The sequence below is a fragment of the Rattus norvegicus genome, chromosome 10, assembly GCF_036323735.1.
Source record: "Rattus norvegicus strain BN/NHsdMcwi chromosome 10, GRCr8, whole genome shotgun sequence".
Taxonomy (NCBI): domain Eukaryota; kingdom Metazoa; phylum Chordata; class Mammalia; order Rodentia; family Muridae; genus Rattus; species Rattus norvegicus.
Window position 1 is genome coordinate 77936951 of NC_086028.1, and position 23261 is coordinate 77960211.

Genomic DNA, 23261 nt, shown 5'->3' on the forward strand with positions numbered 1-23261 from the left:
AAATAACATTACAGATTCATGGGATCAACTAACAGACTAGAGAAAGAATGTGACACCTCTGGCTGGACAGATGGCTCAGCCATTAAAGGTTAGGCTCACAACCAAAAATATAAGAAAATTATACCTCATGTTTGAAGGTAGTGATAATAACTGAAATCTCCCCTGATCCCAAGGTCAACCCTATCACTGTATATTTAGATACTTATCTATATAACCTATTTACCATCTACCAATTTATTTAGTGGAAAGGAATTCGATAGATGCAGATGTTGTAAACCGATATTTCATGGCTTGCTAGAGAGCCCATTCAGTGTTTTGACAGTCGCTTTTCCATGCATCCTCTAATGGTACCCTAACTTCCACTGGGGAGCAGATGACTACTCAACAGAGCCTCTTTCTGTAGCACTTGTGTAGATTGGATAGCTTATAGCTTGAGTACTAAGATTGCCTCACATATTTCTTACAGTCTTGCTCCTAGGCATTATTCAGTAGGAGACTTGTGTCCCGAGCAATACCATGCACTAGCCAATACAATTGATTTCTGATGGTCTAGAGATACTCTTTGCCTAATATACTTGCAGGTGATTGGTTATTAATATAGAGATGCTGAACATTTATTTGTTAGAGTACAAAGATTGAATGACTATGGTTATAACTAAAAGCTGGGAATATTAAAATCATTGAAACAAGAAATTATTGGTGATGGGTGGGTTCCCTTACACTGAGAATCAAGTTATTTTTGATTATTTAGAGTACACCATCTGATGTGTTACTTCATTTTAGAAGAATTTGATGCAATCTTGTCTATTTACTATATATAATGTATCTTCTCTATAATATATGTTTATTTTTCTTTTACTATATATTTGTCATATATATATGAGAATATATATAAACTCAAAATGGTTGAGAAGCTCTAGATATGTGTTGGTAGTTGTAAAGAAGGAAATTAAGCAATGGTAGACTTGTACGTAAAATCTACAGCTTGATCTTAAGTTGATCTCAGCCTAATTCCTCAGCCATTTTAAGGAATATCTTTTATCTGTCACAATAAAGTGTCTATGCGTGGCTATTTTAAAAGCTGCCATCTCCTTGCATTAAGATCCTAAACCCATGCATTCTGCTTCAGAAATCAAAGGGAAGAATTATTTGGAGATTATAACTATTTTCCGTATATAGGAAAAGTCTCTGTTAGAGTTATTAAATATTTACACATTGCAGCATCTAACTTGATCAAACAGTTGAATTGGAATCCAACTTCCTATAACTTAAGGATGGTTTTGATATTTATAAAACATAAAATAAATAACGGACACAGAAAAATCCTTAAAATCTGCTGCTTTTTCTCTGATAAACAGCAGCTGCTGATGGGAGAGGAAAATACCACATGCGAAAAACGAAGGAAGCATCCAGAAATTCTATCAAGCTGAGCGTGAAATTTCTAAGCCCTTCATACCGTTGGGGCTAAATTTGCAAAATAAAATTCCCTACCTGCTTCTTCATGCCCAGTGATTTGAAAATAGAAAATAAAATGAATAAAAAGCCCCTATATTTCAAAATCAACAGATTAGTTTAGATGCCCCATTATCTAATTAATAGCTACTATTTAAAGAAACCTGAATTTTTACTAGGCAATGCTCTAGTTTCTCTGTATGAGGTATGTGAGAGCTCATTTATTAAACTAAGACATTGATGTAGTAATGTTGATTATGAAATTTGACTAAATCCGGGCATCATATAGCTTGCTTAGGTCAGCTGAATTTAACAGTGAGTCACAGTCAGGATATGCTGACTCATTGAGAATCTATGTCTTATTCCATAACTCTACCATTACATACTTCTTAAAAGATATATGAGCATCCAAGTGCATTTAATGCTAAATTACTGGCCACACACACACACACACACACACACACACACACACAAACAATTAGGAATTATAGTAAATAAGGGATTAGCCTGATGGTTCATTGGTAAAGGCATTAGCCACCAAGCTTGATAACCTAAGATTATCACTAGAGTCTACACAGTACAAAAAGGATATTGACTTCCCCAAGTCACACAATTTGTCTTCTGACCTAAACAACACATGCACTTTGGAACTCACATCATCTATCTATCTATCTATCTATCTATCTATCTATCTATCTATCTATCTATCTATATCTTTTATCTATCTAATTATCAATCTATCTTTTATCTATTATCTATCATTATCAATCTATCTGCTATCTATTATCTATATCTATTGTTATCAATCTGTGTATCTTTTAATCATTTATCTATCTGTCAATCAATCTATCTATATTTAACTATCTACCTATCATTTATTTATCATTGGTCTTTCCCGCATGGACAGAAATAAATACTCAAACATAAAAAAAATTGACGTAGAATAGTAGACAAGATATTATCCTTAACTGATTTAGATTTATCTCATTAATATTTTAACAATTATTACTTTATAAGTATTTTAGTATTTATAAATGTATAAAATGTCTGAATAAGTCACTTAATTTAACTCATGGCATTTTTCAGGCCAAAATCTTTAAGCTTTTGCATAATTAAGCAATAGTTTAATAATGAACATTTGTCTTAAAAGTCTTTTTAAATTTTATTTTAGTTTGTTTCTCCAGAAAAGATACCCAGACTGAAAACTGACAGATAAAATTATTAATACTGGTTTGATTTATATCTCACCAAAATATTTTTTAATTTGTCCTAATTTATGCTTCCACAATCTTTTGTTTATCTTGTTATTGTTTCAAGGAAAATATAATTTCTAGTCAGTCGTGTGATCTTTTAAATAGTTATCTAAAATGATACTGATTTCAATACTTTTTGTCCATGACTAGGGTTGTTAAAATTACTAAACTTGCAAAACCAACACAATGCTCAATAAAAAGTAGTTAAAAATAAACATCATCATTCCAAACCCTTAAATTTGTTTTTTTGGTCTGTTTGTTTGTTTTGTTGGTTGGCTTTGTTTGTTTGTTTGGCATTCTTTTTTTTTTAAAGATTTATTTTATTCATATGAGTACACTGTAGCTATCTTCAGATACACCAGAAGAGGGCATCAGATCCCATTACAGATGGTTTTGAGCCACCATGTGGTTGCTGGGAATTGAACTCAAGACCTCTGGAAGAGCAGTCAGTGCTCTTAACCACTGAGCCATCTCTGCAGCCCATTCTTTTGTTTTTGGTTTTTGGTTTCACACAAAATCTCACAATGTAGCTCTTGCTGGCTTAAAATTTCTTATGTAGACCCAGCTGGCTTTGAACTCATAGAGATCTATCTGCTTCTGCATCTTGAGAGCTGGTATAAAAGTATGTACTACCAACTTGCCAAAACCCAAATATTCATAAACACAACTCTTACCCTTTCAATTCACTTAATACAGAATTACACTAAAAAATAAAATAAAATGTGCACATTCATATTTAATATTTTTCTTAAAAATAAATTTCTGTGATTTTTAAAAAGGATTTATTATGAATCTACATAATGCTCTTACTATAGTTTCCTTCATTTTGAGCATCTTCTCATGTAACCTGTTTATCAAGTTGTATTTTTTTTGTCACTGGGCTTTCCAAATGTTTATTTGTCCTTTTGATATTTAATATATTAGTATGCATTGTCCTCAGCAAAGGAAAATTTCATCATCTATTATTGATATACTTGAAACATGCACCTGAACCTTCTAACAGCAAGAATATACCAAAGGGAAGATTGGGAAGAGAGAGAATTCTGAGCATTACCAGAAGACCTACCAAGGTATTCCAGGGTCCGTCAGGGCAGGAACATGAGAATGCCTCCCTATCCTGAGACAGAAACACTGAAAAGGAATGCAAGAAATAGCGTGGAGCTTGCTGAGAAAGTGAATAGATATCATGAGGGAATTAAAAGAAAGAAGAATATAAAATTATCTATACCTACAAGTCTGTAACCAAGTTTTCTAACTAAGATCTATAGAAAAGAAAAGATAAACAGGAATTCTGAGATAGCACCACAGGCATTGGGAAAGTTGGATGTAGCAGGCTAGAGCATACCCTGAGAGGTATATGGTTGAAAAGAGCAACCCTCTTCTTCCACAACCTTACAGATGTCTGAAGCAACTGATTGTATGACTGAATGCAGAGAAATATATTGAAGAACATTCTGCAGGCACCATTCTCAACTGAATTTAACTCCAAGCCTTTATTTTATTTTGGTCCATTAAGAACTGTAGTGACAAGACTATTTTCTCCACTCAGGTTAGTGCAAAGAAGGACATGATCAAGTGTAACCTAGAGTTATGGGTGGCTCTTTTGTTAGCAATGGGACAGGTAAAGGGGATCAAAACACTGATAATGCCTTTGTGTATTGGTTTTAGTCATGACAGCAGTCCTTGGCTTCAGAGGCAAGAAAGAACACAGTAAATTTTAGAAAATCATAAAAAACAACAGCAAAGATTAAATATTTTTAGAATTTGGGGCTGGGGATTTAGCTCAGCTGTAGACCACTTGCCTAGGAAGCACAAGGCCCTGGGTTCGGTCCCCAGCTCCGAAAAAAAGAACCAAAAAAAATATTTTTAGAATTTAATGAAAGTGAAGGCACAACATACCAAAGTTTATGGGACACAATGAAATCAGTGCTAAGAAGAAAACTCATAGCTTTAAGTGCCTTTAAAAGGAAACTAGACAGAGCATACACTAGCAGCTTGATAGCATACCTAAAAGCTCCAGAACAAAAAGAAGTAAATATACCCAAAAGGAATAGACAGCAGGAAATAATCAGGTCTGAAATCAACCAAGTAGAAACAAAAAGAACCATACACAGAATCAGCAAAAACAGGAGCTGGTTCTTTGAGAAAATCAACAAGATACATAAACCAGAAGGCACAGAGACAGTATCCAAATTAACAAAATCAGAAATGAAAACAAAGACATAACAACAGAAACTGAAAAAATTCAAAAATCATAAGAACTTACCACAAAACCCTACACTCAACAAAACTAGAAACTAGAAAATCTGCATGAAATGGACAATTCTCTAGACAAATATGAGATACAAAAGTTAAATCAGGATCAGATAAGTCATCTAAACAGTCCAATAGCCCCTAAAGAAATAGAAACAGTCATTAAAAGTATCCCAACCAATAAATAAATAAATAAAGAAAGAAAGAAAGAAAGAAAGAAAGAGAGAGAGAAAGAAAGAAAGAAAGAAAAGAAAAGAAAAGAAAAGTAAAAAGAAAAAAAAAGCCCAGTACAAGATGGGTTTAATGCAGTATTCTATCAGAATTTCAAAGAAGAACTAATACCAATACTCTTCAACTATTCCACAAAGTAGAAACAGAAGAAACATTATTCAATTCATTCCATGGAGCCACAATTATGGTTATATCTAAACCACACAAAGAACCAACAAAAATAGAGACCAATTTCCTTCATGAATATTTATGCAAAAATGATAAAAATTCTTGCAAACTGAATCTAAGAACACATGATACACCTTAGGAAGTAGGAGATGGGGGGACCCTCCAGAAGGTACCTTGGAGGTGAGAGACTCAGGACTCTAAAGGAGGTACCTTATATGAAATGCCCAACAGTGGGGAGAGGGCTATAAAAACACTAGCAGTCTCAACTAAACAGGACCCCAGATCTCTCCGACACTGAGAAAACCACCAGGCAGCATACATGAGCTGGTCAGAGGCCCCGGACACATACACATCAGAGGACTTCCTGGTCTGGCCTCAGTGAAAGAAGATGCACCTTACCCTTAAAGACTCGAGGCTCCAGGATGTGGGGTGATTTGGTGATGTGAGATGGTATGGGAAGGTCAGGGGTTGGGGTGGGGTTTGTGGTAGGGTGTATTGTGGGAACATCCTGTTGAAGATGGGGGGTAGAATGGGATGAGGAACTGTGAAAGGGCGGCTCAGTAAGGTGATAACGAATGGACTGTAAAAAAAGGTTAAAAACTAATTAAAATATTACTATCAAAAAACAAACAAAAACCAACCAAACAAACAAACAAAAACTGGCCCCCTACAACATGTGTCTTGTCACTAATTACTGGGATTTCAGAGAACTGACCTGAACAGAGTTCATTCGGCTCAGTATTTAATTAAAGCTTGCTTCTAACTTGGCAAATAAATAAATAAATAAATAAATAAATAAATAAATAAATAAATAAATGTAACAATACCACATGTGTGGCTTCATTTAAAAAATATTTTACATATATGTCACCTTCCCTATGATGACAGACTATAGAACTGTAATATTCAGGAAAAATGAATAAAGGGGAAATGTATCACCAAAGGACAAATACGATTTGAAATCATGAATATTTCAAAATATATTATATGAAAAAGTTCTTTAAACATTTGAAGTACCCACAAATAACCCTACCAATCTACTTCATTTCTCTACAAATCTGCCTATATGTCCATTTCATAGAAATGGAATTGTATATTAGGTGACCGTATATGTCTGGTTCATTTTACTTAGCCTGAGTTTTCACAGGTGTTCATAATACACTGTGCATAGCTTCGTCTCTTTCTAGCTAAATAATTGGGCACTACTTTGGCACATCACATATTTATCTGTCCATCTACGGATGTATATTTGTTTCTACTTTACACCTGTTATGAAATACATTGTTATAAATACTTGTATGCCATATATGAATTTCCAACCTTACAAAATTCTGTGTTTGGACTATGCAATGCATTGCGTGTCGCTTGTAGTATCAACAAGTTTCAAACTAATTTACTTGTGACAAGTGTGACCTATTACTTATGACAGTCTCGTAATCACTCACTAAATTCTACTGTTATATAAGAGGTGCGTTTTAACTGAAGTGATATCATTACGAAAAACAGAAATCATAAGAGTGAAACGATGAATAGACCATACTCAAAATCCATAATATGGAGGGATAAACACAAATCAGAAGTGTTTGTTGAACATATCAACAATCTTGCAGAAACTGGACTTCCATCCTTACCAGCATCACAGAGTCTTTATTTAGAGCAAAGAAGCCAATATGTTGGTTCCTTGTCATCAATGTTGAAACCCGATGAAAAGCCGCTGTGTTCTACTGGGCTCAACGTTACCCAGAAGGAGCAGGGAAACCACACAACATATCCAAAGACAGTCATCCCCCAAGCTGTTCTGATTCTCATCTGCAAAAGGTATTATTTGAGGCTTGATTTTGTATAGTTCCATCAGTGTCTCATCTTTTCTACGTTCATTCACAATATAAATATTCACAAATCAAAGTAAAACCATCCCATTTATGTACTTGTATTTATGAGCAACTGTGGCCAGGAGAATTCACTGAACCTCAGTGTTCTCATCTGTAGGGATGTGAGCATCCTGATCACGATTTTGTAGAATTTTGTAAAAATTAGAACTAAAAGTTTGAGTGTGTCAGGCTACTTTATTATAGAATTTCTGATCATATGACACATTTTATATTTTATTTTATCATCTATAAAGATGTAGTGTTTTAAATAATGAATCATTTCAAGTAGTCTATAAATTTGTATATAATAAAAGTTTCAATTAGACTTTTAAAACTGAGATTTAGTGTTAATATCATTGATTTGGATAAATTAATTGAGGAGACATTATTGAATTGATAAAGAGCCGTTTCTTGGTCTGATAGATAATTAAAAACATTAAAACAATCAATAAATTTAGATGTTTCATTTGAACTGTGTGAGACAGCATCTCTCTATGTTACCCAGACTACTAGAAGCTGGTGTATTGCTCATGTACTCCCTGAAATACTGATGTTGTGGCAACATCCAGAGTGATAGGATTGCACATTAGTATTCTCATACCTGGAAAATTTACCTGTTTGAACAATAGGGAGGCAGACAAATGTACCAGAAAAAAGGTTTTCAAATTATATTTAACAAAAGTGGAATTTCATAGATGCTATGCATGGTACAACCACACAATTACAAATCATAAAATAGTTGAGTAAAGTTAAAAAAAATCAAATTTCCCATCTCATACATTGTAGACAAGACTGAATACTAAAATAAGCATCATATGTTGTTAAAATTAAAACTATGTATTTTGATTTTTCCCTCTCTCCACATATGCGGTCAAGAGTGTATGTGTCACATAGTAAAGTTTCGCTCTACAGATTTAAAAAAAAGAAAACAACACATTATTTTATATGTGTGCTTTTTCAAGAGTCAGATAAAATGAGGAGTAAATAGCTGGGGAAAGTATTTGCAATAGAATGATGAATCAAAACAGCAGACCTGAGGATACAGACTTCATGAAACCAGTATAAAAAGATACTCATCACAGAGGGAAAAGGTAGAAAAATTAAATTCCCAAATAAAACGAAAAATATGGCCAATAAAAAAAGTGTGTGTACACACAAGTTTATATAATAATCAACCTTACTTTCAAGTTTATAGAAAGGCTTAAGATCGTATTTTTCAAGTGTATCCTTTACCCAAATGACATGTGTTACATGATGATCTGTTAGGTAGACTCTGGGTTAAGGACTCTCACACGTAGTAATTCAAAGACCTGACAGCCTGAATTATAAATTATCTCAAACCCTCTCCCTTCTGCCCTTTGAATAAATGTTTCCTCTTCTAATATTTATTTAGAAAAATGTTGAGTACAAGACAAATCTAATAAAGTAATCTGGCAAAAATCCAGACTACTAATGGGGAGGAATTAGATAAATTGAAATATCAGAAATAGCATACCACATTGATAGGCATCAATCAAAATAATGCCATATATATAAATAAATATAAATAGTTATTTATATATGTATGAATAATGAAAGGAAAATGTCACTTTACATTAACAAATAAAATACCCTATGAAATGTTATCTAGAGTTTGATTTTATCTTTTTAAGCTATTGGAAGATATTTGATAAATTAAAAGTATGATTGCTTTCCAGCTAGTGTTTTCCATGAGTCTCATGCAGTTTTGTGTTTTGCATTATGCAAATTTATCCAATAAACATTTATTAATACTATGAACATTATAGAACCTATAAAAGTTCCCTTCCTAGAAAGAAAATATTTGTTTAACATTCTTCTGGCCTCTTACTCTTTGTTTACTGGCTGCATTACAGAGGATGGCCCGTTTTTAATTTAATGTAATAAAAATGCACATGCCTTGGGGTATTTCATTTTATGGTTTCCACCCATGGGGGCATTATCTCCTTGTTAAGTGTCTTGCCTTAGAACAGTCAGCAAATATGGCAAGAAATGCCATCCCTGAATGTGAGGCTGACTTGGGGGAATTCTCCAGTTAGGTCTCTGGATTCAGAGTCAAGGATACAGTGGGAGACTTCCACGATGAATCCTAGCGGGATAAGCCCTCGCTATGTTTGCTCAGAAGCAGCAGCATGAACAACTTCCCACTGTCAGAGTTTGCATAGCAGAGGATTAGAAGCTGGTCTGGCTGCCTGAGTGCTGGCTGTGCAGATAGCAACTGTCCCAGGAAACTCCTCCCAACTTGAACTTCAGTTTTCTCATGAAAAGAGGTGGGCACACTGATCAGGAATTTACATAATTTTACAAAAAAATCAATCCCAAAACTTTGAGTGTGCCATTCCTTCTCCCCTGTTATATTGCGGAAGTTATGTGCATGTGACAACTTTCAGCAAGCTTGAAACTGCTTTATAGTGGGCCCCATTTTTACTAATGACACAGCAGGCTGCTGGCATCCAGAAGCATGCTAAACTTCTGCTGTGTGTGTGTGTGTGTGTGTGTGTGTGTGTGAGAGAGAGAGAGAGAGAGAGAGAGACAGAGAGAGACAGAGAGACAGAGTCAGACACAGAGAGAGACAGAGAGAGAGACAGAGAGATGGGGAGAGAGAGATAGAGAGAGAGAGACAGAGAGACGGAGAGAGAGAGAGACAGAGAGACAGAGAGAGACAGAGAGACAGAGACGAAGAGAGAGACAGAAAGAGAGATGGAGAAAGAGAGAGGTGGGGGAGAGAGAGAGATGAAGAGAGAGAGATGGAGAGACAGAGACAGAGACAGAGAGACGGGGGAGAGGGGGGGAGGGAGAGAGAGGACGAAGAGAACGAGAGATAATTCATGAGACTATTTTCTACTGCAACATACGGAAAATATCTCATGACTTTAAAGCCATTAAAATAGGTCATTATTCTTTTTTTTTTTTTACTTTTCAGTTTAATAGATCTCCTGAGACTTTTCTCAATTAGCCATCACATCAGTAGTTTAGACATTTCTAAATATGTTTGCTAAACAAATTTGAGAATGGCCTGAAAAATGGCATTGCCTCAGGCAAAACCTTTCTCTGATATTTCCTTTGTGGTGATGTTCTCTTATTTAAACCAGTGGCATTTTGCTTAAATACTACTCTTTTTTATCTTTTTACTGATGTGAAGAAAGATTTTAGAAATATGTTGAATGGAATTGGAGACATGGCTCGGTGGATAAGTGTTTGCTGTGAAACATGAGGACCTGGATTCTGATCCTCAGCTCCAATATATGAAGCTGTGCGTGGTCATGCACACTCCCTGCATCTTTGGCAGTTTTGATAATCAAGACACTGATGGAACTTCCTTGCCATCAGCCTAGCTCCAGGTTCAGTGGGTCAATTCTGTCTCAAAGATATAAGTTGATGAGTGATACAGAAAGAAATCTGATTTTCTTCTCTTCTCTACACACACACACACACCCAGAGAGAGAGAGAGAGAGAGAGAGAGAGAGAGAGAGAGAGAGAGAGAAAGAGACAGAGACAGAGAGATGCAGAGAGACACAGAGTGAGACAAAGAGGCAGAGAGACAGAGAGACAGAGACAGACACACTGAGAGAGACAGGCAGAGATTAAAAGTACTGTAAAAGGCTATAGTACAAAAAGACCCGTGTGTGTGTGTGTGTGTGTGTGTGTGTGTGTGTGTGTGTGTATTATCAAAGGAATAGATTCATATAAAATTCTAGCAAAATACAGATTAACTCCATTCATTGTTCGTTCTGTGCTAAACGGCTAGCACAATTTGTTATAGAATAAACCTCCTGGTCACACTTGATGATTACATCAGCTACTGTGTATTACTATATGTGTCTTAATAAAACATTCATAGTTTTCAACTTTCTATTGACAGTGCACCAACATGATAGTCAACTAGTCCCCAAACCTGAAGTAAAGAGCCTCATGCTAGTGACCACCCCTGTGGTGGGAAAGGATATCCCTTGATATGTCCTCGATACAGTTCACAGAAGGGCTGTCATCTAAATCCCATCACTTTTATTCCAGTCATGATGTTTTATACACATACCCTCAGTGCTCATGAAAGTGAGGCAGGAGGATTGCCATGAATTTGATGACAGGAGGGCTGCAGAGTGACTTGTAGCCCATGCTAAGCTACAGAAGATTACTTTCATTCACTTACTCTTTTACTCGTTCATGCTGATCTGTTATGGCTACATCAGACACTGACTGTGACTACTTAATAATACAAGGAAGAACTTATGCACACCAAAGGCATCCTGACTTTAGTCACTTAAGTTGTGGCTCCAGGTGCTCATTGGAGATGGACTTGGGCTTTGTCCACTCACAGTTGTGTCTGCTTGAATAAATAGAAAATTGACAAATAAGTACAGGTACTATCAATGTAAGAAACTGCTTTAGAATTTGTGCATTAGGAATTAGTGTATGTGTTATAGTATATATAGATATACGGTGATTAATACAGATGCAAATTCTAAAATACATCTTGTTAAAAGACTTTGTACTTTTTTTTTTTTGTGGTTCTTTTTTTTCGGAGCTGGGGACCGAACCCAGGGCCTTGCGCTTCCTAGGCAAGCGCTCTACCACTGAGCTAAATCCCCAACCCCAAGACTTTGTACTTTTCATCAGCCAGTTGGGAGTGAGCCTGTCTGCTAATGATTGAAACTTCAGTGAAAAACGACTTTCCTGATCATGGCTCCACTGACTGTTTGTAAAGAGCCTCCACAAATTCCCCATGCTCTAACTGGCCTGAAGGATCTCTGTTGATTTTTACATTGCATAAAAACCACAACACTGTTCAGGGGTTTACAGAGCTACTAAGAAAAGAGTCTGATGCATGCGTATATGAACAAGGGCCGTCCTTTGAAAGACAGGGTGTTTAATCTTGCTTCAGAGACATGTTCTCGGATATGTATTGTTTGATACAGAACCCAGTTTGGAAAGGGGAATTTCAAAAGAGAAGCCTATCATATTATAATTTATAAATTGAGACTCTTTGTTTAATCTTCATTTTTAAATACTCCTCTTTTTTCTTCAATATTGTAAATGTTAAAATAAAAGACTCTGCATGCTGTTCATTTAAATATCAATGCCAAGAAGACAATGAATATAAGGAGAAACTTGAGGCCAAGAGGCTTGCAGGCTAACATCTATGTACTCCTTATAAGTGTTTCTATCACAGTTTCTTCCATGTCTTCAGAGCATTGTAACCTGGAAAGAGTCACAGTGTCTCTGTCTGAATTTTTGCAGCTGCTGTGCTTTTAAATGAGGCCAGAGCAATTTCTAAGTCACCGGCTTTATTCTGTTTTGTACCATTGTTCACGATTTTAACAGCTAATATGAAATGTCGAGCCACCACTAATTGAAAATCGATTTTGGAAACAATTAAAGGGCCACCTCAATAATGAAGAACACAGGCAAACGTTTCATCCACTACATTTCTTCCCGGAGGACGTCTCCATGAAATGTCTCTGCCTGTGGCCAAAAGACCCACACACAACTATGCCACAACCTAAAGAAGAAAAATGTACAGGTATAGCTGTCAATCACAGAAGGACAACCATGAAGACTCCAGTTCCTAGTTCAGTGAAAGTCTAGTGCAAAGATAATCTATTTAAGATATAAGCTAAGAAAACATTTACCTACGTCAAACACCACCCCTGCTCCCAGTCCTATGAATTGTTTGATTCTTGAGTATTAGATGAATTCTAATACATCAGCCTTACTGCTATGATGTATTTGATAAATGAAAGAAAGATTATGACTAATGGACTCTACTCTACATAAAGTATAGCTCATTCTAATTTTCATGCCAACTCTTGGTTGGCTCTGTTGTCGTTATTTTCTCATTTGGGATAATTGTGCTCTTCCCACAAGAGCCAAAGACCACCTTAGAAAACATCATACAGAAGTCCTCTCTTTTGTGTTATAAGCCAGGGTTGTCTAAGGGCCTCCTGAAACATACAGTCGGTTGATGTTCTTTTTAACTCCCAGAAGTGAAGGCAAGTCGCTATTGCTAAGGATACCATGAACTTCAAACACAGGGCCCAGAGGCTCCTGAGCTGGAACTTATCTGAATGTTTCCTCTCTGAGCACTAGCTGTCATGGCAACAGAAGGTACCATGTAAGCTTTCAAAAGAGAGAGGCCATCCACAACGCCATAGAGCACTGATGCCTATGAACTGAATCAAGGACGAGCATAGCACATAACCCTATATATGCAGTATTGGCACACGTATATAATGGGAACTAACAGCTCTCTAATTGGACTGCTGACTCATTCAACAAGAGAGATACCATTCCTTGTACCGGAAACCTATCTTACTATTCATTTGTAGTGAAATCATGGTTATCCCTAGAAAATCTACAACCTCTAATTTACTAAACCATCCAAATTCCTAACAGCAATCTGTACATGTTCACCTTTATACCCACGAATGCCCATAGTCTTCATCTTCCATCAAGGACATTTTTCTTTGCAACACACAGAGACCACTACAGAAAGCCACCACTAATCGATATTCATGGTTATAGAGTCAGGTCTCTGGCTATATCTACAAAACACCCCCACACCTAAGGCTAAGAACATTGTGAAAGAGGGTGCCTAAGGGTCAGAAGAGCCAGGTGATCAGAGATTCTGCTGTGAATCGTATCTCTTAGCAACGTCAGAAGGGATGTCTGTAGTCTCAGCAACATGACTGCACCAGCAGGAGCCGAGCAAGAAGGACACAAATGAACATGTCAAACTGCATAGAGCTATTAAAGCCCATTAGTTCCCAGCCCTACAAGAAGGATTAGAGGTAAGGGAGTAAAGCTGTAGATAGGAGATGTGGCCCTCCTCAGGGAAATGTACACCAACATTTGTCCAATACCAAACGCGAGCCTTGAAGACAGACATACAAGTAACACCATATGGACTCAACGGGTTATATTTGGGAATATAGATATACGTGTACATATACAGCTGCAATAACAGGTGATGAAAAAAGAGACCACGTATCTGAAGAGTAGGGAGACCATAAATTGAAAGCTTCCTAGATACTGGGCATCATCTGTGATATTGCCCTCGTATTGGTAAATATATAATATCATCCAAAGAAAGCAGCCAAGTTTACTAGCTCTTGTTTCAAACTGTGAGAGGCAGTAGAGTATTTGAGAATTTAGATTGGCCATGGATGCGATAAGCACTGGATGATGAAAAATACCAGTGTTTCCAGCAGGATTCTGGGGATGTTGAACCAATTACTAATGTAGACAGCATCTTTTGAAAATTTCTGATGCCCGAAAAATGGACCTACTCCTCCTTTCACTGGCTGCAACAATATCTAAGACAACATACACAGATAATGTATAAAGAATCTCTTTTAGCATGTACTTTGCTTGACTTATTTCTGATAGTTCTGAGTGAGATGGCTTCTCTCATTATGGTCAAATAAAGAAATTAGAGTGTGGCTTGAACTTTCCTCTCAGTGGTTTAAAGGGGCAGCTCTATCCAGAGATCTATCTGAAGAAAATGGTCAGTGCTAACAGATTTATGAGGTTTTTGTTTATTTGTTTGCTTTTGTTTTAATATTAAACAGTTTTAATTTTGTTAATATTGACTTTTGAACCATTACATTCCCACAACATTACCCCAGTTAGCTTCCTCTGGTCTAGAAGTTTAAGAACCCAATATTATAACTGAATTTTCCTGTTATTTACTCTTTACTAAGCTTCATTACAGTTCTTTAATGGGTGTATTATAGTTGAGAAGGAGTTTCACGGAATTCCTAACTTGTACCTTGCTTGGCTTGAGTTGGAAGAAATTCCTGAAGGTTTTTTGCTCTCCACTGGTTGGGACAACATGAGAGAGGCATGTGAGTGCCACAGATGTCACATGATTGTCTGATCTGACTCCATGACTGCTTTAAATTGGTAACAGACAATGAGAATAATACATTTTGATACATCCAGGTATAGAAAAGGCTTGACTCTTGACCTATATGCCTTAAAAGAAAGCAGCACTTTCAATATTCAAAACTTATAAAATGCATATTTATTTCAGTGTGCAAGAAGATGAAACGACTAACAAAAGCTAACTAGAAACTGAGTATATAGATAGAAGAGGTGGCTCAATGGTTAAGAACATGGGCTACTCTTCTGGAAGACCTAGGTTCCACTTCCAGCACCCTCATGGTAACTCACAACCATCAATAACTCCATTTCTAGTGAAAAAAATGCCCTTTTTCTGACATCTGTGATCACGGTGACAGTTACAGACATGATACCCTTACATATATGCAGGCAAAACATTTGTATGCATGTAAAAAAAGATAATAAATCTTAAAAGAACTATGTATGTGTATGCATTAGACATGTTCCCTTCTGTTCTTTCACATTCTAACTCTAAAAAGCAGAAGTGTCTAGAAAAAGTGATACTAAGTTTTGCAAATCACAGGCCGGTAAATGGTAGAGTCAGTATAAAATCCCAATATCCCCTGGCAAATCACTTACAGCCTCAAACAATACTCTGATTTGCATCTTTTTTCATTTTTGTAGAATAGACTTAGAAAAAGCAATGTTCTGTCAGCTCTAAGATCATCTCCCAGTTCAATTAAAGGATGCTTAAAAATCATATGTAATCAAAGGGTTTTGCTGAAACGAAATTATTATAGCGAGAAAATTGATAGTGAATTATTATCTGAGCCTTAGTCCAAGGGCTTTTATTTACTAAGTACTAAAGAACTATATGGATTGCCTGTTAGAGATACATGGAAGACCTCATTGTACTTATTCTCGCATGTACTTTTCAGGGCGAAATTAAAGTCAAATGCACAGAGCAACTGAATAAGACATCTATTTAGAAGACATTTTTGAGGCACGCCAGGAAAAAGGATTTTCTTTTCTTATGTTATTTTCTTATGCGCAAACACATGTGCATGCTAACACACACACACACACACACACACACACACACACACACACACACACACACTTTATCTTCTACAAGCACAAAGAGGATACAGAAAGCTTGATGAAGGAAACAGAATAATTACCTTTGGCCCTCCTTTCCAAGACAAACTGCTAGAAATCTTGGACCTAAAAATAGGCTCATACCATCAGAAAAGAAACAGATAATAGATGAAGAGGTTGGAGTCCAGGAAACCCAGAGATATAAGTCTAATGCTGCCTGTTGCTTTCACTTGGTACTCATGCAGATTTACAAAGGGTAGCTGAGAGCAACATTTTGGGCATTTGCAGCTGGGTAAGTAAATGAAAACTGGAAGGTAAAGGCTTCCGTAATTTTTAATTAAAAGTTCCAAGTTTGTGCTCCAAGAGTAAAGGAAACAACAAGACCAGGAACTGAAGTTCAGGTAGAACACAGGAAATCTGAGTCTGGTGATACATTAAAAGAATCTGGGATTTCTTCAATGTTGAATATATACTACCTCTTGTTCCAAGAGTTACTGACTTTATAATCATCCATTCATAACAGTGATCTTCAAACTGGTACTCCTTGAGGGCTTGCTTTGTTTAGGAACAAAAATATGTTTAAAATATTTATATATTTGTTTATTTAGTTTGTTGTACTAGACATCAAACCCAAGGCCTTTTGGGTGTTGGGTTTACATTGTTCATTGGACTACATCACCGACCCTCAATATTTATTTCTAAGTAGTCCACAATACAGTTCTCTTCAGTATACAGCTCATTCAGCATTCGGCACCATAAGCAGAATCTATCCTATTGTTTCTGATAGTCATATGAATTTGATTTCCCTTTTCTTTAACTCATTTCTTATGGATGTGCTGATCCACATCCAAGAGAGGAATTCTGGTTTGCTTACTAAGCACAGGTGTCTTCAGCTAGCTTTGATATGGCTGCTTGCTCAATTGCTTTCAGCTGTAATGCTGTCATGGCTGTTTTCCAACATACTTTTTACCTAGGAATCCATGTATTAATAATTAGTGGGTTATACCTGCTCCATCTGTCAAATCAGATTCATTGTTTTCATAATAGGAATCCCTCAACAGCTGCCCAGGAATCACACACTTTTTACTTCTTCCTCTCCTCCTCCTCCTCCCCCTCCTCCTCCTCCTCCTCCTCTTCCTCTTCCTCCTCCTCCTCCTCCTCCTCCTCCTCTTCCTCCTCCTCCTCCTCCTCCTCTTCCTCCTCCTCCTCCTCCTCCTCCTCCTCCTCTTCCTCCTCCTCCTCCTCCTCCTCCTCCCCCTCCTTTTCCTTCCTTTAAATATAAGCCACTTAAATTCTTCACAAAGCGGCCATGGCCATGTCTAATGTCTGTGGGATGTTGCTGCCTTGGGAAAAAAAAAGAAGAGATAGAAATCAATGCTTGTTTGTTCAATAACAGGGCCAAAAAGAAGAGAACACGTTTGCAAACAGCAGGTGGGGCTTTCAATTTGGAAAGCAATCAGAGGATCAGTTGTGTGCCTTGAAGGGCAGAGCACAGAGACAGAAGACACCAGTGCAAAGGAGAAGACAGAAAAGATGCCCTTCTTTATTTTTGTATCTGCACATTCACCAAGACATTTTTGTTGTTCCCATTTATACCCTGGTCCTTAAAGATTAAGGAGCACTCAGTGACACTGCCCTTTCATTCTTGGGGATTTACTTTGTCTTGTTTCTGCTTCTTTATGTGTCTTGGAACAGAGTTTTAATTTGAATTTAGAATAGGGAATGGCTAATTTAAAAATACAAGCATAGGTTAATGACCAAAATCAAAATAAGTTGATTTAGTTTTAATAGAGATTCTAGTGATGAGCCAGAGGCATTCAAGTCACAGGGATATTTAAATGTTGAAGACTGTCAGTGGTTCACTGTTAGAAGCTCAACTCCCCCAGGATTAAATCCTAGAAGGACATAATTCCAATCCCGCCCATACAGAATGTTAGGAATTCCCTATATTTCTAAGCTTTCTCAGAGTGAAATAAAAGTGAATAAAAGTTTATCTGTTAAACAAGGCACTTGAAAACAAAATAATTAGAATAAGCTGTATTTAGCACTGAATTTAGTATTGCTTTTCATCAGACGCGTGGACTGGACAAGCTCCTTGGTAGTCAAGAGCTTATCCAGTGAAGGGAATGGGGGAGGGACTTCTGTGTTTTCTCAGGGTTTTCAGAACTACGGCTAAGTATGTAATAGATAACAGCTCTGAATGAAAGCATGACTTGAAGATCGATTGATTCCCTGAAGAGATGTGAGAATGTTACATTTAACATTTTTGGCCAAAGGCAGTTTTGAGATTTTTATGGTTAAAACAAACAAATTCGAGAATTTAACCCAAGCGCACTGATATTGACTACTCCTATTGCTTCTGTATGCTGATCAGAAGACTAGCATGGCATGGCTAATATGTGTTAGCAATGTTTATTCTGAAGTCTACTTTCCTATTTTTATTTGTACTTTTAGCATTATAGACAGAAGTGACGTCCAGTACATCCTCATAATAAATGCTTAATGCGTTTCATATAAATTTAGAAAATCCAAATATTCAAACTTTTGAGCTTTCAGATATTACCTCTATAAATATCATCATATTTTCAAAAAAACTTCTGCTTTTTGTCTATGTGAGCTTTAAATCTGCTTCTTTATCAGCAAAAGGGTAAACAGGTTCCAAACAACAAACCCAGAAGTCCTCTAGTAACCTCAGGATGGTAACAACAAAGCCATAATAAGATGTAATTTCAATCTTAAGCCAACAAAAATATGGAGAAATAGCTTCTATTCCAACATGCGTGTGAGAAGCAGTAAAACTAAAATATAAACATTTAAAGGAAAGTAGCATTTCTGGATATTATTTCTTTTTGTATGATTTAATGTGAATTTTATACAATCAGTATATTGTATTGTACATCAGAGCATTTCTGTGCTGTATTTGGTAAAACAAGGATCTCTCCACTTTTTATGGATAGCATAAATTTTATCCACGAATTAGTGCAAATTATCAAAGACCTATACACAACACGGTTGAGTTGCCTTGAATGAAATAAATACACTTGGCACTATGATGTTTTTGCTACACATTTATTTAAGACAGGTACAAGGAGTAATTGTGTAGCTTGTCTAGCATTCCATGCAGAAACTAATCGATACATCTTAAATGGACGAACGGACCCTCTGATGCAAGGATTGCTGATAGCAGAAAGAGTTCCAAAAGAATCAAGTAGAGCAATGCGTTCTTGGACCCAGAGCAGAAGGCAAGAAAATAGTGTTAACAATTGAATGAGAGGTGCGACTTTGACAGAGGGTCTATCCCACAAGAACCCAGGTCCTACAAGCTGAGATAAACGCTCAAATCTACCTCCACCTTTCTCCATCACATACTCTCTGCCCCAAGGTACAAAGAAACCCAGAGGAGACATTCCCAGAGGCCAGCCTGTAAAACCAGATGCTAGGCAAATACATGTAGGGTGCATATTGTATTCTTGGTAATAGACATTGCAAATCCTCTTCACTGGAATGTTACTCCATTGTCTTTGTGAAAGCCCACTGAGAGCATTTCCTATAAACTTTTTGTTACCAGAATAACTCTGCTTACTTGATGTTTCTCCATGTTTAATAGTCACCAGGGACTAGTTAACTAATCATAATTTCTTTCAGCTTTGGCCTACAGAAAACCTCAGAATAACTGTGCACTCTATGTCCAATAAAATTCACAAGAGACTTGGAGCATGAAACGAGCATAAACCTTATCCTTGCATCTCATTTTGATTGCTCATTTCCAATTTCCTCTAATATGTCATTCCTTTTAATATAACATATATTTTATATAAGCCTCCTGAAATTCTGTTTTGATAATAGAAATGTAATATGTCATTTTGCCTAGGTTACCATTGAAAGATTCTATATAATGTGGCATAATTTAAAAAAAATGTCTTCTTATTGTTATGTATGCTAGAAGTTGGATATCAATCAGGGTGCTACAATGTCTGCATTCCAATAACATATCTTTTGCAAAATTTTAGGCAAATTCTCTCTTGCTGTGTTCTTTTATGGCTTTCCCAATCAAAAGGATTGAACCTTTTGTTCTACCCAGATTGAAACTATGACAGACAAGAAGCTCTCACAGTGCTGAAAGTTCTCAGCCTCTAAGTGTCCAATGTAGAGCCAGAACTCAAAACGTGAAGATCTAGGGACTATTGTTTCCAGTATTAAGTGTTTTCTTGCTCTGAGATTTTATCAGTAGCAACACATGTGGCTGCTATGGCAATCATAGGCTTCCAGCAACTCTTGAGTAGTGATAGCAGACAACAGCAGACAGAACCAGCTGTGGTGAGAGAGCTGTGTCATCGAGGTCAGGATTCTCTATGTTCGATAGTGAAGTAGTTTTCAGATCTGCAGTTATGGGCCTGGAGGCTCAGCAGCGTCCTGGAAGGTTTCCTTCTTTCGCCAAAGACCTGAACTTAAAACCAGATCCACTAAATTGAGAGAAGAGAAAGTGAGGAATAGCCTTGAACACACGGGGACAGGAGACACCTCCCCATACAAAACACCAACAGCTCAAACACTGAGATAAACAACGAATAAATGCCACCTCATGAAACGGAAAAGCTTCTGTGATACAAAGGACACTGTCAAAAGTACAAGAGAGTAGCTGATTGAACGGGAAAAGATCCTCACCAACCCTAAAACAAAGAGGATTAATATCCAAAATATGTAAAGAATTGAAGAAATTAGAAACAAATCAAACTATCCTGTTAAAACATGGCATACAGAGAAAAACAGAGAATTCTCAATGGCCAAGATGCACTTAAAGACATATCCAAAGTCCTTAGTCATCAGGAAAATGCAAATACAAATGTCTTTGATATTCTGTCATATCTGTCAGAATGGCAAAGATCAAAAACTCAATTGACAGTTACTGCTGGCAAGGATATGGTGCAAGGGGAACATTCCTTTATTACCTGTGAGACTGCAAACTTGTACAACTACTTTGGAAAGCAATCTGGTGGTTTCTCAGGAAGTTGAGAATAGTTTTATCTCTAGACCCAGCTCTATGGCTCCTAGGCATATACCCAAAGGATGCTCTACCATAGCACAAGGACACTTGGTCAACAATGTTTATAGCTGCTTTATTTGTAATACCCAGAAATTGGAAACAACCCAGATGTCCTTCAGTTGAATAGATGAAGAAAATGTGGTATATTTACACAATGAAATATCACCCAGCTATCAAAACCAAGGACATCATGAAATTTGCATATCAATGGACAGAACTACAAAATGTAATCCTGAGTGAGGTAACCCAGATCCAGGAAGAAACATGGAATGTAATCACTTATAAGTGGACGATATTAGCCATAAAGTACCGGATAACCATGCTACAATCCCCAGACCCAAAGAAGGTAAGTAACAAGAAGAACCCAGGGGAAGATGCTTGAATCTCACTCAGGAGGGAAAATAAAATAGACAATGGAAGTGGATAGAGGGGAAACTGAATGAAAGTAGAAGTGGGGAAAGAAATAGGAGTGAATATCAGGAGTGGAGAGAGGAGAGAAGGCTGGGAGAGAGAACCGAAACTGGTAGGGTCACAAACTGGAGACCTGGAGTTGGGGAGGCTCCTGTGAGGTTAGGGGACTGACCCTAGCAGTCAGGAATATAGAACCCAAAGTGGTTTGTATACTGCCTGGTTTTATGTGTCAAATTGACAAAAGCTGAAGTTATCACAGAGAAAGGAGCCTCCGTTGAGGAAATGCCTCCATGAAGCCCAGCTGTAAGGCATTTTCTCAACTAGTGATCAAGGTGGGAGGACCCAACCCATTGTGGGTGATACTTTCTCTGGGCTGGTGGTCTTGTGTTCTATAAGAGAGCAAGCTGAGCAAGCCAGGGGAACAAGCCAGTAAGTAACATCCTTCCATGTCCTCTGCATCAGCTCCTGCTTCCTGACCTGCCTGAATTCCACTCCTGACTTCCTTTGGTGATGAACAGCAACGTGGAAATGTAAGCTGAATAAACCCTTTCCTCCCCAGCTTGCTTCTTGGTCATGTTTGTGCAGGAATAGAAACCCTGACTAAGGCACTTCCTGTAGCCAGGTGGAACTTCGAGTGGAGAGAAGAAGACACCAACACACTCACAAAACCTTCAACCCCACGTTCTCCCTGCCTACAGGATGTGCAGGGATAAAGATGGACAAGAGATTGAAGGAATGGCCATCTAATGAGTATCCCAAGTTACAACCCATCCCATGTGAGAAAGCCAATCTCTGACACTTTTAAAGATATACGGCTATGCTTGCAGACAAGAGCCTAGTGTAACAGTACTCTGAGAAACTTCACGCAGGAGGTAGTGGAAACAGAGGCAGAGACCCATAGCCAAAAAATAGGAAGATCTCAGCAGTCTTGTAAAAAATTAGGGGGAAGGATTGAAAGATTGGGGAGAAAGATTGAGGGTCAATGACACCACAAGAAGGCCCACAGACTAAGCTAACCTAGGTTCATAGGGGCTCACTGATACTGAACTAACCAAAGAACATGCATGGGATGAACCTAGACCCCCTACACATACGTAACAGGTGTACAGCTTGGTCTTCATATGGATTCCTTAATAATTGGAGCAGGGATTCTCTCTAACTCTCTTGCTTGTTGCTTTGCCTGACTTTAGTAAGAGAAGATGCATTTAGTCCTACTGGTACTTGATGTTCTAGGATGGATTGATATCTGTGGCTGGGCACCCTTTCTCTGAGGAAAAGGGAAGGTGAGATGGGGAAGAGGGTATAAGGGTAGGACTGGGAAAAGAGGATGGAGGGAAGCTCTGATCAGACTATAAAGTGAATAAATAAATTAATGAAAAAGAATAAGAATCAAAACAAAACAAATCAAAACAAAAAGTACCCAGTTTACTGTATTTAGCTCTGATGAACCTCCATGGTTCATTAGATTCATGCCTCTACCACCCATTGCTGGAAATACTCTTTAGCTCCTAAACTTCCTTCATTGCTGCAGCTACTATAACTTCAGCCTTTGCCATAGTATATATGGTATATTCTGTTGCTGCTGCCAGCTCAGTCTGCTCAACTAATGATGAAGATCAC

The 23261-nt window shown here is 37.3% G+C and overlaps 2 long non-coding RNA genes across 2 annotated transcripts; one reads left to right on the plus strand and one right to left on the minus strand.

Annotated features, from left to right (window-relative positions):
- Positions 1–12523: 12523 nt before the first annotated feature.
- On the minus strand, positions 12524–13843 carry LOC134480637 (uncharacterized). The gene is made up of 2 exons (XR_010055279.1): positions 13658–13843; positions 12524–12746 (listed from the first exon to the last, which is right to left on the minus strand). It is a non-coding gene; the product is annotated as an uncharacterized LOC134480637 (long non-coding RNA).
- A 69-nt stretch (positions 13844–13912) lies between these two features.
- On the plus strand, positions 13913–22420 carry LOC134480638 (uncharacterized). Its single transcript, XR_010055280.1, has 3 exons — positions 13913–14034; positions 20197–21576; positions 22104–22420. It is a non-coding gene; the product is annotated as an uncharacterized LOC134480638 (long non-coding RNA).
- The last annotated feature ends 841 nt before the right edge of the window (positions 22421–23261 follow it).